The 10,263-nt window shown below is 33.7% G+C and overlaps 1 pseudogene; it reads right to left on the reverse strand.

The window, feature by feature from the left end:
• Nucleotides 1-1,613: 1,613 nt before the first annotated feature.
• On the reverse strand, nucleotides 1,614-5,541 carry LOC133082948 (heat shock transcription factor, Y-linked-like; annotated as a pseudogene).
• Between the last annotated feature and the right edge of the window lie 4,722 nt (nucleotides 5,542-10,263).

Below are 10,263 nucleotides of genomic sequence, written 5' to 3' on the forward strand. Positions count from 1 at the left end.
GTCAGTGGAGGATGCTCAAAGGATTCATGAATATTCTATATTTCTAATCTAATATGTATTTCCTCATATTCCATAAACACATATTTAGTATTGTTGTACATTTAACAAGTTTTTAATTCTATCACCCTCACCTTCTTCTCGTCTCCACATTTAAGTAAAGTAATTTGGTTACTAAATACAACTGTCCCAAATGAGGGGTTACTTCCAGTTATAGGTTGGAAGTGATATAATTTATGTGGGGTATATAATTCTATTTTGAAATCTTAAGAATCACACTAACATTTCTGGACAAAGTTCTGAGTGTGAGTAGAAAGATATTTGGAAAATAATAAAGTTATAAGTTATAGGAGTATTTATCATTGATTTGATGTGGGGGGTAGGTGATGAAGAGACAGTTAACAAGTCCAGCATATGACAAAAGAATACCTTAGACCTCTGGAGGTATGGGTTAAGGATAAATAATTAATACTTTGTTTCCTAGACCTAGCACCACCGCCTGACTCAGGAGAAATTAGCTCATAAGCTATTGAAACAGATTCTACATGGTGAAGTGTAAAGACCAGGAAGTAATAGTTTAAAAACCATGGGATTCTTTCCCCCTTTGGGCAAATACACTTTGCTTAGTTAAGTCAACATTTATTTATTGTTCATTAAATACTGAAAATATGTCATTTAGTAGGCACTCTGCTAAATCTCTGCTGATACCCAAGAAGGACAAGTAAAAGGAGGTAGAGAGAAAACATCTGGAAGAGGTAATATCTGTGCTGGGATCGGTAAAGCAGCAGTCTAAGTAAGCAAAGAGAGGACATTCTAACCCTCAGAAATAGCTGAGTGAAAACTTGTGAGATGGAAGTTGACAGGGCTGAAAATACCTATTCTGAATGTAGCTCCAGATGCAGTGAAACAGAAAGATGTGGTAAGGCAAATATACGCCAGATCTTTAAGGGACTGGTTAAACTATGCTGAGGTTCTATGCTTAGAATCTAAAAGGTATTAAATGCCTGCCAAGAAATTAAGCTTGCCTTTGGCTGGAACAAAAAAACAACATAAGAGAAGCAAATATAAAAGCGTACATTAGAAAATATAAAGGGTAGACTCATGAGGGGAGGAAATAAAGGCAAATACAGAAATACTTTGAGGACAAAAATCAAAAAGAACCATTAATAAACCATTTGTAAAATTCTACTACATTCTTACATGTCATATAAGACTATATCATGTAACCTATATTAATCCAGTGAGGATATAATAGAGACCACGTTTACTGAGCAGATCATTGTATTTCCTGCTGCACCCTGTGCTAATTACCACATTTGATTTTTCTTAGGCTGATTCAGAAATCACTAATTAACTTTCCCTATCTCCCTTTTTCTCTTTTTCCAATTGCTTCTATTTCCACTTCTTCCTTTTAAACAATTATTTAAATTTACTCACGAATGGTTACATAAAATATTCCTGTCAATCAACTCTATTTTTAAAAAATGTAAAGTAGGCTCCCATTTTACTCTTGACTCTATTTTTGAAAATAAAACAATAAAGTTACACATGTATATTTATTCTTCAAATAAGAGAATGTAGGTATTTTGTTATTTGCCCATGTCAGTTTTACTTTGTTATCTTGAATAATCTGATAGTCCTTTGGTAGTTCTGTTGTAATTAGGATAATTAGGGTAATGTTCACATAATGAAGATAGCTGATGAGTTTATCTAGGAAGAGAGGCAGAAAATGCATTAGTTATCATGGGCATTGGGAACAATAGGGTGCCTGCTGGTTGCACATTAGAAAAATGAAACTCACTGGCTGATAAATCAGTGTATTTAGGTGGAAAAGTAGAAGGCTCCACCTTCAGTCCAAAATTACTGCTCTGTAAGGGAGATCCAATGTGGTACTGAGAAGTTGAAGGTGTGGTTGTAACAAAATTCACAATGCGGCCATTTGCTTGCATGTAGCTGCTATGTGACTGCATATGAAAAGTGGTCAACTGATTTAAAATAGCATGTGTATCCATTACAATTTGTTCTGGTGGTCTAACTGACATTGATGATGGAGAATAAAAATCACTTCTAATTGGCATACTTGTATGAGCAATTATCTGACTCGTAGAAGGCTTCCTTATTAAAGGCATATTTGAATTTGTGTAGGGTGAAAATACACTTTCTCCACTAGTTTCAACAACAAAACCAGAATTATGATTATCCACATGACCCCCTTCTTTCAAGTGTTGCTTGTTGAAATCTTGAACTAATGAAGATACTGGAGAAGCATTTTTAATCCTGGCTCTTCTTTTAATCCTTACTAAAAGTTGGGGACAGCCTCATTTAAAATTTGGATTATGGTAGAACTGTAACTACAACGAAAGGTGAAAGTTATTTAGTAACATTTTAAACCAAGTTATGAGACTACAAAAAGCATAACCTGTAAAATCTCAGATTTCAAGTTTGTACAAAGATAATGTCATCAATATATGGACATTGCTCACTACTTTTTAATTACTTATTGGAAAATAGACATTTAAATATTATAGCCCTCAAGTTTAAAATTATACATACAGTAACAGTGAATATCACTTCTAAAGTGGTTTCAGCGCCTTTATTTAGAGTACTGATTAGATTCAAATTGCTAGCAAAATTTCTCAATAACTTGAAAGTTTAATATCCAAACTGTCTTCATTATTTTGAAAAAATTAAATAATTTTAGTCTTAGTAGTTTCATATAATTTTCAAAAGTCTATTTTTACATATATATTACTATATATTGCCTGATATAACTAATAAAATTATATGTATATAACATTCATAAGTGGTAATTTTTAAAAATACCTTGCTTAATATGGAGAATTGTTTTTCTTCTTTAAGAAAGTCAGCCAAAGCAGCAGATTTTTGAAAATTCTGTCACACTTTACTAAACCCATAAAGGTGAAGCTGTTGAAATAAACTTCATAGTCCCAGTATCAAATATTCTGAAAGGGGCGTTTCTACCCAAAACTTCTTTCTTGAAGAGTTCTTCATTAATCACTATAGAAGTTCCATGTTCATCCCACGAAATGGACATATATTGATCACTTCCAACTATTTTCCAAAGCTTTCTGGGAATTGTGAGAGAAAGAAAATCATTATCTTCATCGAGTTCAGAGACACAAAATATGTAATGTGGTCTTTTAATCAAGAATCCTTCATACAAAGCCTGAAATTCATATTCTTCAATCATAGATCTTAAGACCAAATACCCAGTGAATGTGTGATCAAACAATGGAGATCTAATGGAGGTTTCTGAACCAGCTGGTACATCTCTAGGAGACACATATTGAATTTCTGAAGAAATATGTGCCACCTCAAATAAAATTTTCTTCAGTTACTTTTCTCACCTGCATGGTTTTCAACCCCATGGGTTCAAAGGCTGCTTTGGCAGGCCTACACAGATAAACTGTCCAGACCATCACTATGGTTCTCAACCTGAGTAGCTGTGACACCACAAGATGACTTGTCTCCTAACAACTAAAATGTAACATTCAGCCAGGGTTTACTTCTCATTTATTCACTTAAAATATAAATTCTTCTTATTTTTATGGTGAAATATGCACAAGTTCATCCACAAAATCTTTTAAATAAAAGAATTTCTTGGGAAATTCAAGGAATTCTCAGGAAATAATGATTATTTCTCAGGAAATAATGATTTCTTCCCTTTTACAGAGATATTTATATCAATTTGGTGAACATAGAATAATACCTGGTAAGCAATGAATAAAATTTTTTCAAAAACATGTCATTTTGAAAATTTTGGAACTTGCAACTAAAATTTGTATAAAACCTGTACAAAAAAGGCAAAGGTTTGTCATCATTATTTATGAATAAAATAAAGCATAATTGAATCCTTAAAAATGTTTACCTGTGTATTTTACATAAGTAACTCTGCATTCAAAACATTTTTACAGTCATATTTGAGTGGAATAATATTATTTTATTTAGTATTTTTGTAAATAAATGGTAAATACTCATAAAGTAAAACTTGATTTTAAAAGAAAGCAGATCTACTTTAAGGAAATCCCAAAGATTGGGAAATTTAAAAATAACATTTATATCATGGTTTTATAAATAAAATAATGTGATAATGTCTTACTTTAAGTTTACACAAATAGAATATCTTCATTATATATTTATAAATAGATTTTTTGTCTTTCTTGTAATTATAGATTTGTCATTTTGAAGGAGGAATACATTTGGTAGGCATTTTTATAATCCAGATTCTTGTGGTGTTTGTTAAGTGTTCCAAGGCTGCGTTGGTAAATATTAAATTTTAGTAGGCAGACTCTTTCATTCCTGGAAATCAGTGACATTGTAAGTACAGTGTTTTTTTGTTTTGTTTTGTTTTGCTTTAACTTTGTATTTTGTACATAAACAGTAAATAATAGACATGTTCTGTATTAGTAAACTGTAGTAAATACAACTCTACCTAAAGCCTTCTTTTTTATTGAATGAAAGATGCTTTAAATTGTATAGTGGTTTACAATTTTCAAAAGTTTTACACACATGATTTCATACAATCACATGATAATCAGTTTTCCCCCATAACTACATTTACCCTCCTCCCTTTTTCTCTCCTCACTGGTTATCCTTGGTTTGTTCTTTATATCAATGATTCTGTTTCTTTTTTGATACATTCATTTGTTTGTTGTATTGTTTAGATTCTACTTATAAGTGATGTCAGTGTTTGTCTTTCTCTGTCTACCTTATATCATTTACCATAATGCCCTCCAAGTCTGTCCATGTTGCTGCAAATGACATTTCATTCTTTTTTATACTTGAGTAGTATTCAGTTTTAAACATACATATACATACCACATCTTCTATATCAATTAATCTATTGATGAGCAATTAGTTTGCCTTCAAACCTTGGCAATTGTAAATAGAGCTGCTACAAACATTAGGGTGCATGTATCTTTTCAAATTAGTGGGTTTGTGTTTTTTGTTTGTTTGTTTGTTTAAAGATATATACCAAGGAGTAGAATTGCTGGGCCATATGGTAGTTCTATTATTAGTTTTATATAAACCTCCATACTGTTTTCCATACTGGTTGCAACAATTTGAATCCCAACCAAGAGTGTACTAGGGTTCCCATTTCTCCACATCTTCTCTAATACTTATCTGTATTCTTTTGATAATAGCCATTTTGACTGGTATGAAGTGAAATCTCATTTGTAGTTTTGATGTGCATTTCCCTAATTATTAGTGATGTTGACTATCTTTTTATGTGCCTGTTGGTTATCTGCATGTCATCTTTGGAAAAAGTCTCTTCAGTACTTCTGCCCATTATTAATCTAGGTTATTTCTTTATGTTGAGTTGTATGAGCTATCTATAGATGTTGGATATTAACCATCTGCACATCGGTATCAGAACTACCATCTACAGATCTGAAGCAGACCTTGGTCTCAGGACCAGACTATAGAGCAAGGTCTTGAATTGACCAAGGTACATACCTGTCCAAGGTGCTGGTAACAGGTGTGCCAGCTAACCTCACTACAAGCCCAGCAGCAGCCAACCATTCTAGACTGCAATCCCAGCAGTAAAACCATTAAGCCAGGGACCCACAGGAGTTCCTTTCCTCCAAAATCAGTCAATAAAGGCTGAAAGAGGTGTCTGTTCCTTCAAATCCACCAACACTAACACAAGGTTACATGGATCATGAGGAGTCAGGCAGCCATGACACCACCAAAGAAAATTAACAAAATTCCATTAAACAATCCCAAAGCAATGAAGACCTATGTCCTAACTGACAATTTAATCAAAAGAAGCTTGATGAGATGGAAAAGAACACAGACAACTAAATGAATCCAGGAAAACAGTGCATGAAGAAAAATGAAAATTTTAATAAAGAAAAGCAAACCATAAAAAATCAAATGTAAATCATGAAGTCACAACATCATGGAGGCATAACACATCTCTCCCTATTATCCCCCTCTAACAACTAAATTTCAACATCTATTCATGAACAAAAATACTGTTCTGGAAGTTGAGAGATCAAGCACCATACACCAGAGAACTTACAAGGAGTTTCATCCATCTATGCATCATCAAATAAGGATACAGACATCACTAAGAGCTGGGAAACCATCAGGGGCCTGCCAATCAGCTTCTGTCCCTCTTTGCCATGATCTGAGAACACGGAACTTGGCAGACACTCAAGAATTAAAGAGCCTTGGTAGAGTCCAGATTTCCAAAACAACTCCACCACTCCCATGCAGCAAGAAAAAAAAAAAAAAAACAAAACTGACTTTGAATGCAATTAAGTGCAATTAACTTAACTAGCATCACCCTTACACACCAGGGCACAGCTAAGAGGTAGACGCAGACCACAATCTGTACCATAGGGGAAAGCGAGACTGGTGAGTGAGTGCCCACTTTCTCCAGGTTCATGGGACTCTGTTAAAGAAAACCATTTCTCTCCTACAGCAACCAATGTATTAAATCAGTACCACCATGATAGGAGAGGAATGAGATCAGAAAAGAGGCAGATAAGAGCACCATAGGGCAGTAAAAAGATTTGGTTCACTGCTGACTGCATTCTGGCCTCCCACTAGATGACCATTCACAAGGTACTAGGAAAACCTTACACAGGGAAATCATCCCAAGTGGACTACAGACACCCATAATGCACTGAATTCCAAACTTACACATCCCCAATTTCTTGTGCATGCTTCTGAGCATGGCATCAAAAAAGCGTGGGTAAAAAGTAAACATGTGGAGAAAATAAGCCACTTCTGTGGGAAAGGGACAAAGAACAATCTTGACCTATATCAACACCTCTAGGAAAACATAAATTGAGTTTCAGGCAGATGGCTTAGTGCATTGTAAAATGGAGAAAAGACATACCATTTTAAGAAATCTTCCACAAGAAGAAGCAAAAATCATGAGCACGTATATTTAAAAGGGCCAATAAAAGCATCAGAATATACAGCACAACCACAGAAATGTATCTCTCAACTGAAGGTCACTGGCAAAGTTTGGAGAAGGTGACTCCTACTTCAAATGTGGAACTGCAATATAAAACTCCAAGGACCATGAAGAATCAAGGACACATGACATCACCAGAGATCAGGATAATCACTCAGGAACCAAATACAAAGACTGAGAAAACTGTGATGGTTCAGATAAAGACACAAAACTGATGAAGAAACCCAATGAGCTACAAGAAAACACAAGGAAAATTCAGCAAAACCAGGAAAAGAATAAATGATGAAACTGAGAAAATTTTAAACAGGTAAAAATCATTATAATCAACCAGAACTAAAAATTCAATGAATGAAATGAAGAATACAATAGATAGCATCAACAACAGAATAGAGAAGACATGAGATAGAATCAGTGAATTAGAGGACAAAACCTTTGACATAAGCCAGTGAGAGGAAAAAACAAAAGAAAAAAAATAGAACAAAAAAGAAACAACAACAAAAAGAAAAAAAGAGAAGGCCTACTTAATCCATGGGATGCCATAAAGAGAAAAAAATATCAGAACCATGAGAGTACAGAGTGGAAGAGATGGCAGAAAAATTGTTTTAAAAATAATTTTTAAAAACTTCCCAAACCTTGGAAGTGATAAACAAAAACAATCCTCTACAAGACACAGTAGGATTAACTGTCAAAAATCAATTGCAAAGAGAGAATTCCAAAAGCATCAAGAGAAATAAAGAGAGAAATGGACACGGGAAACCTCATTAGGCTCTTAACAGACCTGTCAGGTGAAAACTTACAAGCTTGGAGAGTGTGGGATGATATATTCAAATTGCTGGAAAAACCTGAAACGCTTCTGACCAAGTTGTCCTTCAAAAAGATGAAGAGAAATTTCCCAAGCAAGCAAAAGTTAAGGATTTCATCACCATTCAGACTTGCATTACAAGAAATCCTGAAAGAAGTTCTCAAAGCTGAATTTTAATTAGTATCATGAAAACATATAAAATATACAACACACTGGTAAAGGTAAATACACAGGCAGATTGGGAAAGTGCTAAGTTTGTAATATGTTGTTGTCTTAAATTCTTGAACATAATACAAGCATTAAAGGGAAAGAATGCTAAAAATAATTATAGATACTATAATTTGATAATGAATATACAATTAGTAGGTAACTTGTGACAAAAAAATAGTAGAGTAGGAGGCAGAGTTTCAGCATGCAATCAGGCTTAAGTTACTATCAATGTAATATGCACTGTTACATGTATAAGATGCTATCTGTAAGTATCACAGTGATTGCAAAGCAAAATCCCATAATAGAATTACAAAAGAAAAAGAGAAGAGCATAAGCGTATATCAATGGAAAACCACAAAGCCATGAAAACAGACAAGAAGAGAGGAAAGTAACAATGAGACTACAAAAGAGTCAGAAGCAATAAATAATATGGCATTACTAAGGTATTACATAGCAATAAATCCAGACATAAAATTAATAAGGAAACCCAAGCCTTAAATGACACAGTAGACAAGACAGACTTAATTGATTTTTTATAGGACATTCCATTCAAAAGCAGCAGAATACCCCTTTTTTTCCCCCTCACATGCACAGGGAATATGTGATATACAGATTTCCAACAAACACTTGAAAAGATGTTCAACATCACTAATCATTAGAGAAATGCAACTCAAAACTACAATGAGGTATCCCCTCACACCGGTCAGAATGACCATCATCAAAAAATCTACAAACAGTAAATGCTAGAGAGGGTGTGGAGAAAAGGGAACCTTCTTGCACTATTGGTGGGAATGTAAATTCATACAGCCACTATGGAGAAGAGTATGGAGGTTCCTTAAAAAACTAAAAATAGAATTGCCATAAGACCCAGTAATCCCACTACTGTGCATATACCCTGGGAAAACCATAATACAAAAGGAGTCATGTAACACAATGTTCATTGCAGCTCTATTTAAAATAGCCAGGACATGGAAACAATCTAAGTGTCCATCGACAGATGAATGGATAAAGATGTCGCACATATATACAATGGAATATTAGGCATAAAACAAAAGAAATTGAGTTATTTGCAGTGAGGTTAATAGACCTAGAGAATGTCATACAGAGTGAAGTAAGTCAGAAAGAGAAAAACACATACCGTACGCTAACACATATATATGGAATCTAAAAAAAAAAAAAAAGTTGTGAAGAACCTAGTGGTAGGACAGGAATAAAGACACAGAAGTAGAAAATGGACTTGAGGACAAGTGGAGGGGGAAGGGTAATCTGGGAAAAAGTGAGAGAGTGTCATGGACGTTTATGGCACACATGGCATGGACTATTATATACCAAGAAGTTGGATAACCATGAAGAAGCAGATACATTTCTGGAAACATACAACCTAAAAATTAAATCATGGGCAAATAAAATATGAACAGAAAATAAGTAAGAAGATTGAATCAGTAATCAAATACTAAAAAAAATAAATAAAAGCCCAGAAAGAGATGGCTTTCCTAGCAAATTCTATGAAACATTTAAATAATTAACACCAGTCCTTCTCACACTTTTCCAAAAAACTGAAAAAGAACGATCATGCCCAAACTCAGTTTTGAGGCTATATTAATTTGATATTATCATCTGATAAGGATACTACAAAAAAAATGGAGGATCATATACTTGATGAATACATGTGCAAAAATTCAAAACACAATACCATCAAACCAAATTCAGTAGCATGTTAAAAAAATCATTTACTATGATCAAGGGGGATTGAGCCCTGAGATCAAAGATGTTGCTCAATGTACAAAGTAGTACATATGGTACTTTATATTAATGGAATGGGAGGGAAAAAATCATATGATCATTTCCTTAAGATGCAGGAAAAGACATTTGGTAAATTAAATATACATTCGTGATAAAAACTCTCAACAAATTACTGAAGAACATACTGTAACATTAAAATGCCATATATGACAAGCAAACAGCATTCACAATGGTTAAAGTTTGAAAGGTTTTCCTCCAAGATTAATAAAAACAAAGGTGCCAATCTCACCACCCTTATTCAAAACAGAATTGGAAGTCCTAGCTAGAGCAATCAAATAAAATTAAAAGTATCCAAGTTACAAAGAAAGAAGTAAAATCATCTTCATTTGCAGATGACATTATCTAGTATACAGAAAATACTAAATACCCAATAAAAAACTGCTAGAACTAATCTACAAATTAAGTAAAATTACAGTATATGTAGTCAGTACAGGTATACTTCATTTTATTGTGCTTTATTTTATTGCACTTCAGAGACGAGTTTTTTGTTTTGTTTTGT

Source organism: Eubalaena glacialis, assembly GCF_028564815.1.
Source record: "Eubalaena glacialis isolate mEubGla1 chromosome Y unlocalized genomic scaffold, mEubGla1.1.hap2.+ XY SUPER_Y_unloc_1, whole genome shotgun sequence".
Taxonomy (NCBI): Eukaryota; Metazoa; Chordata; class Mammalia; order Artiodactyla; family Balaenidae; genus Eubalaena; species Eubalaena glacialis.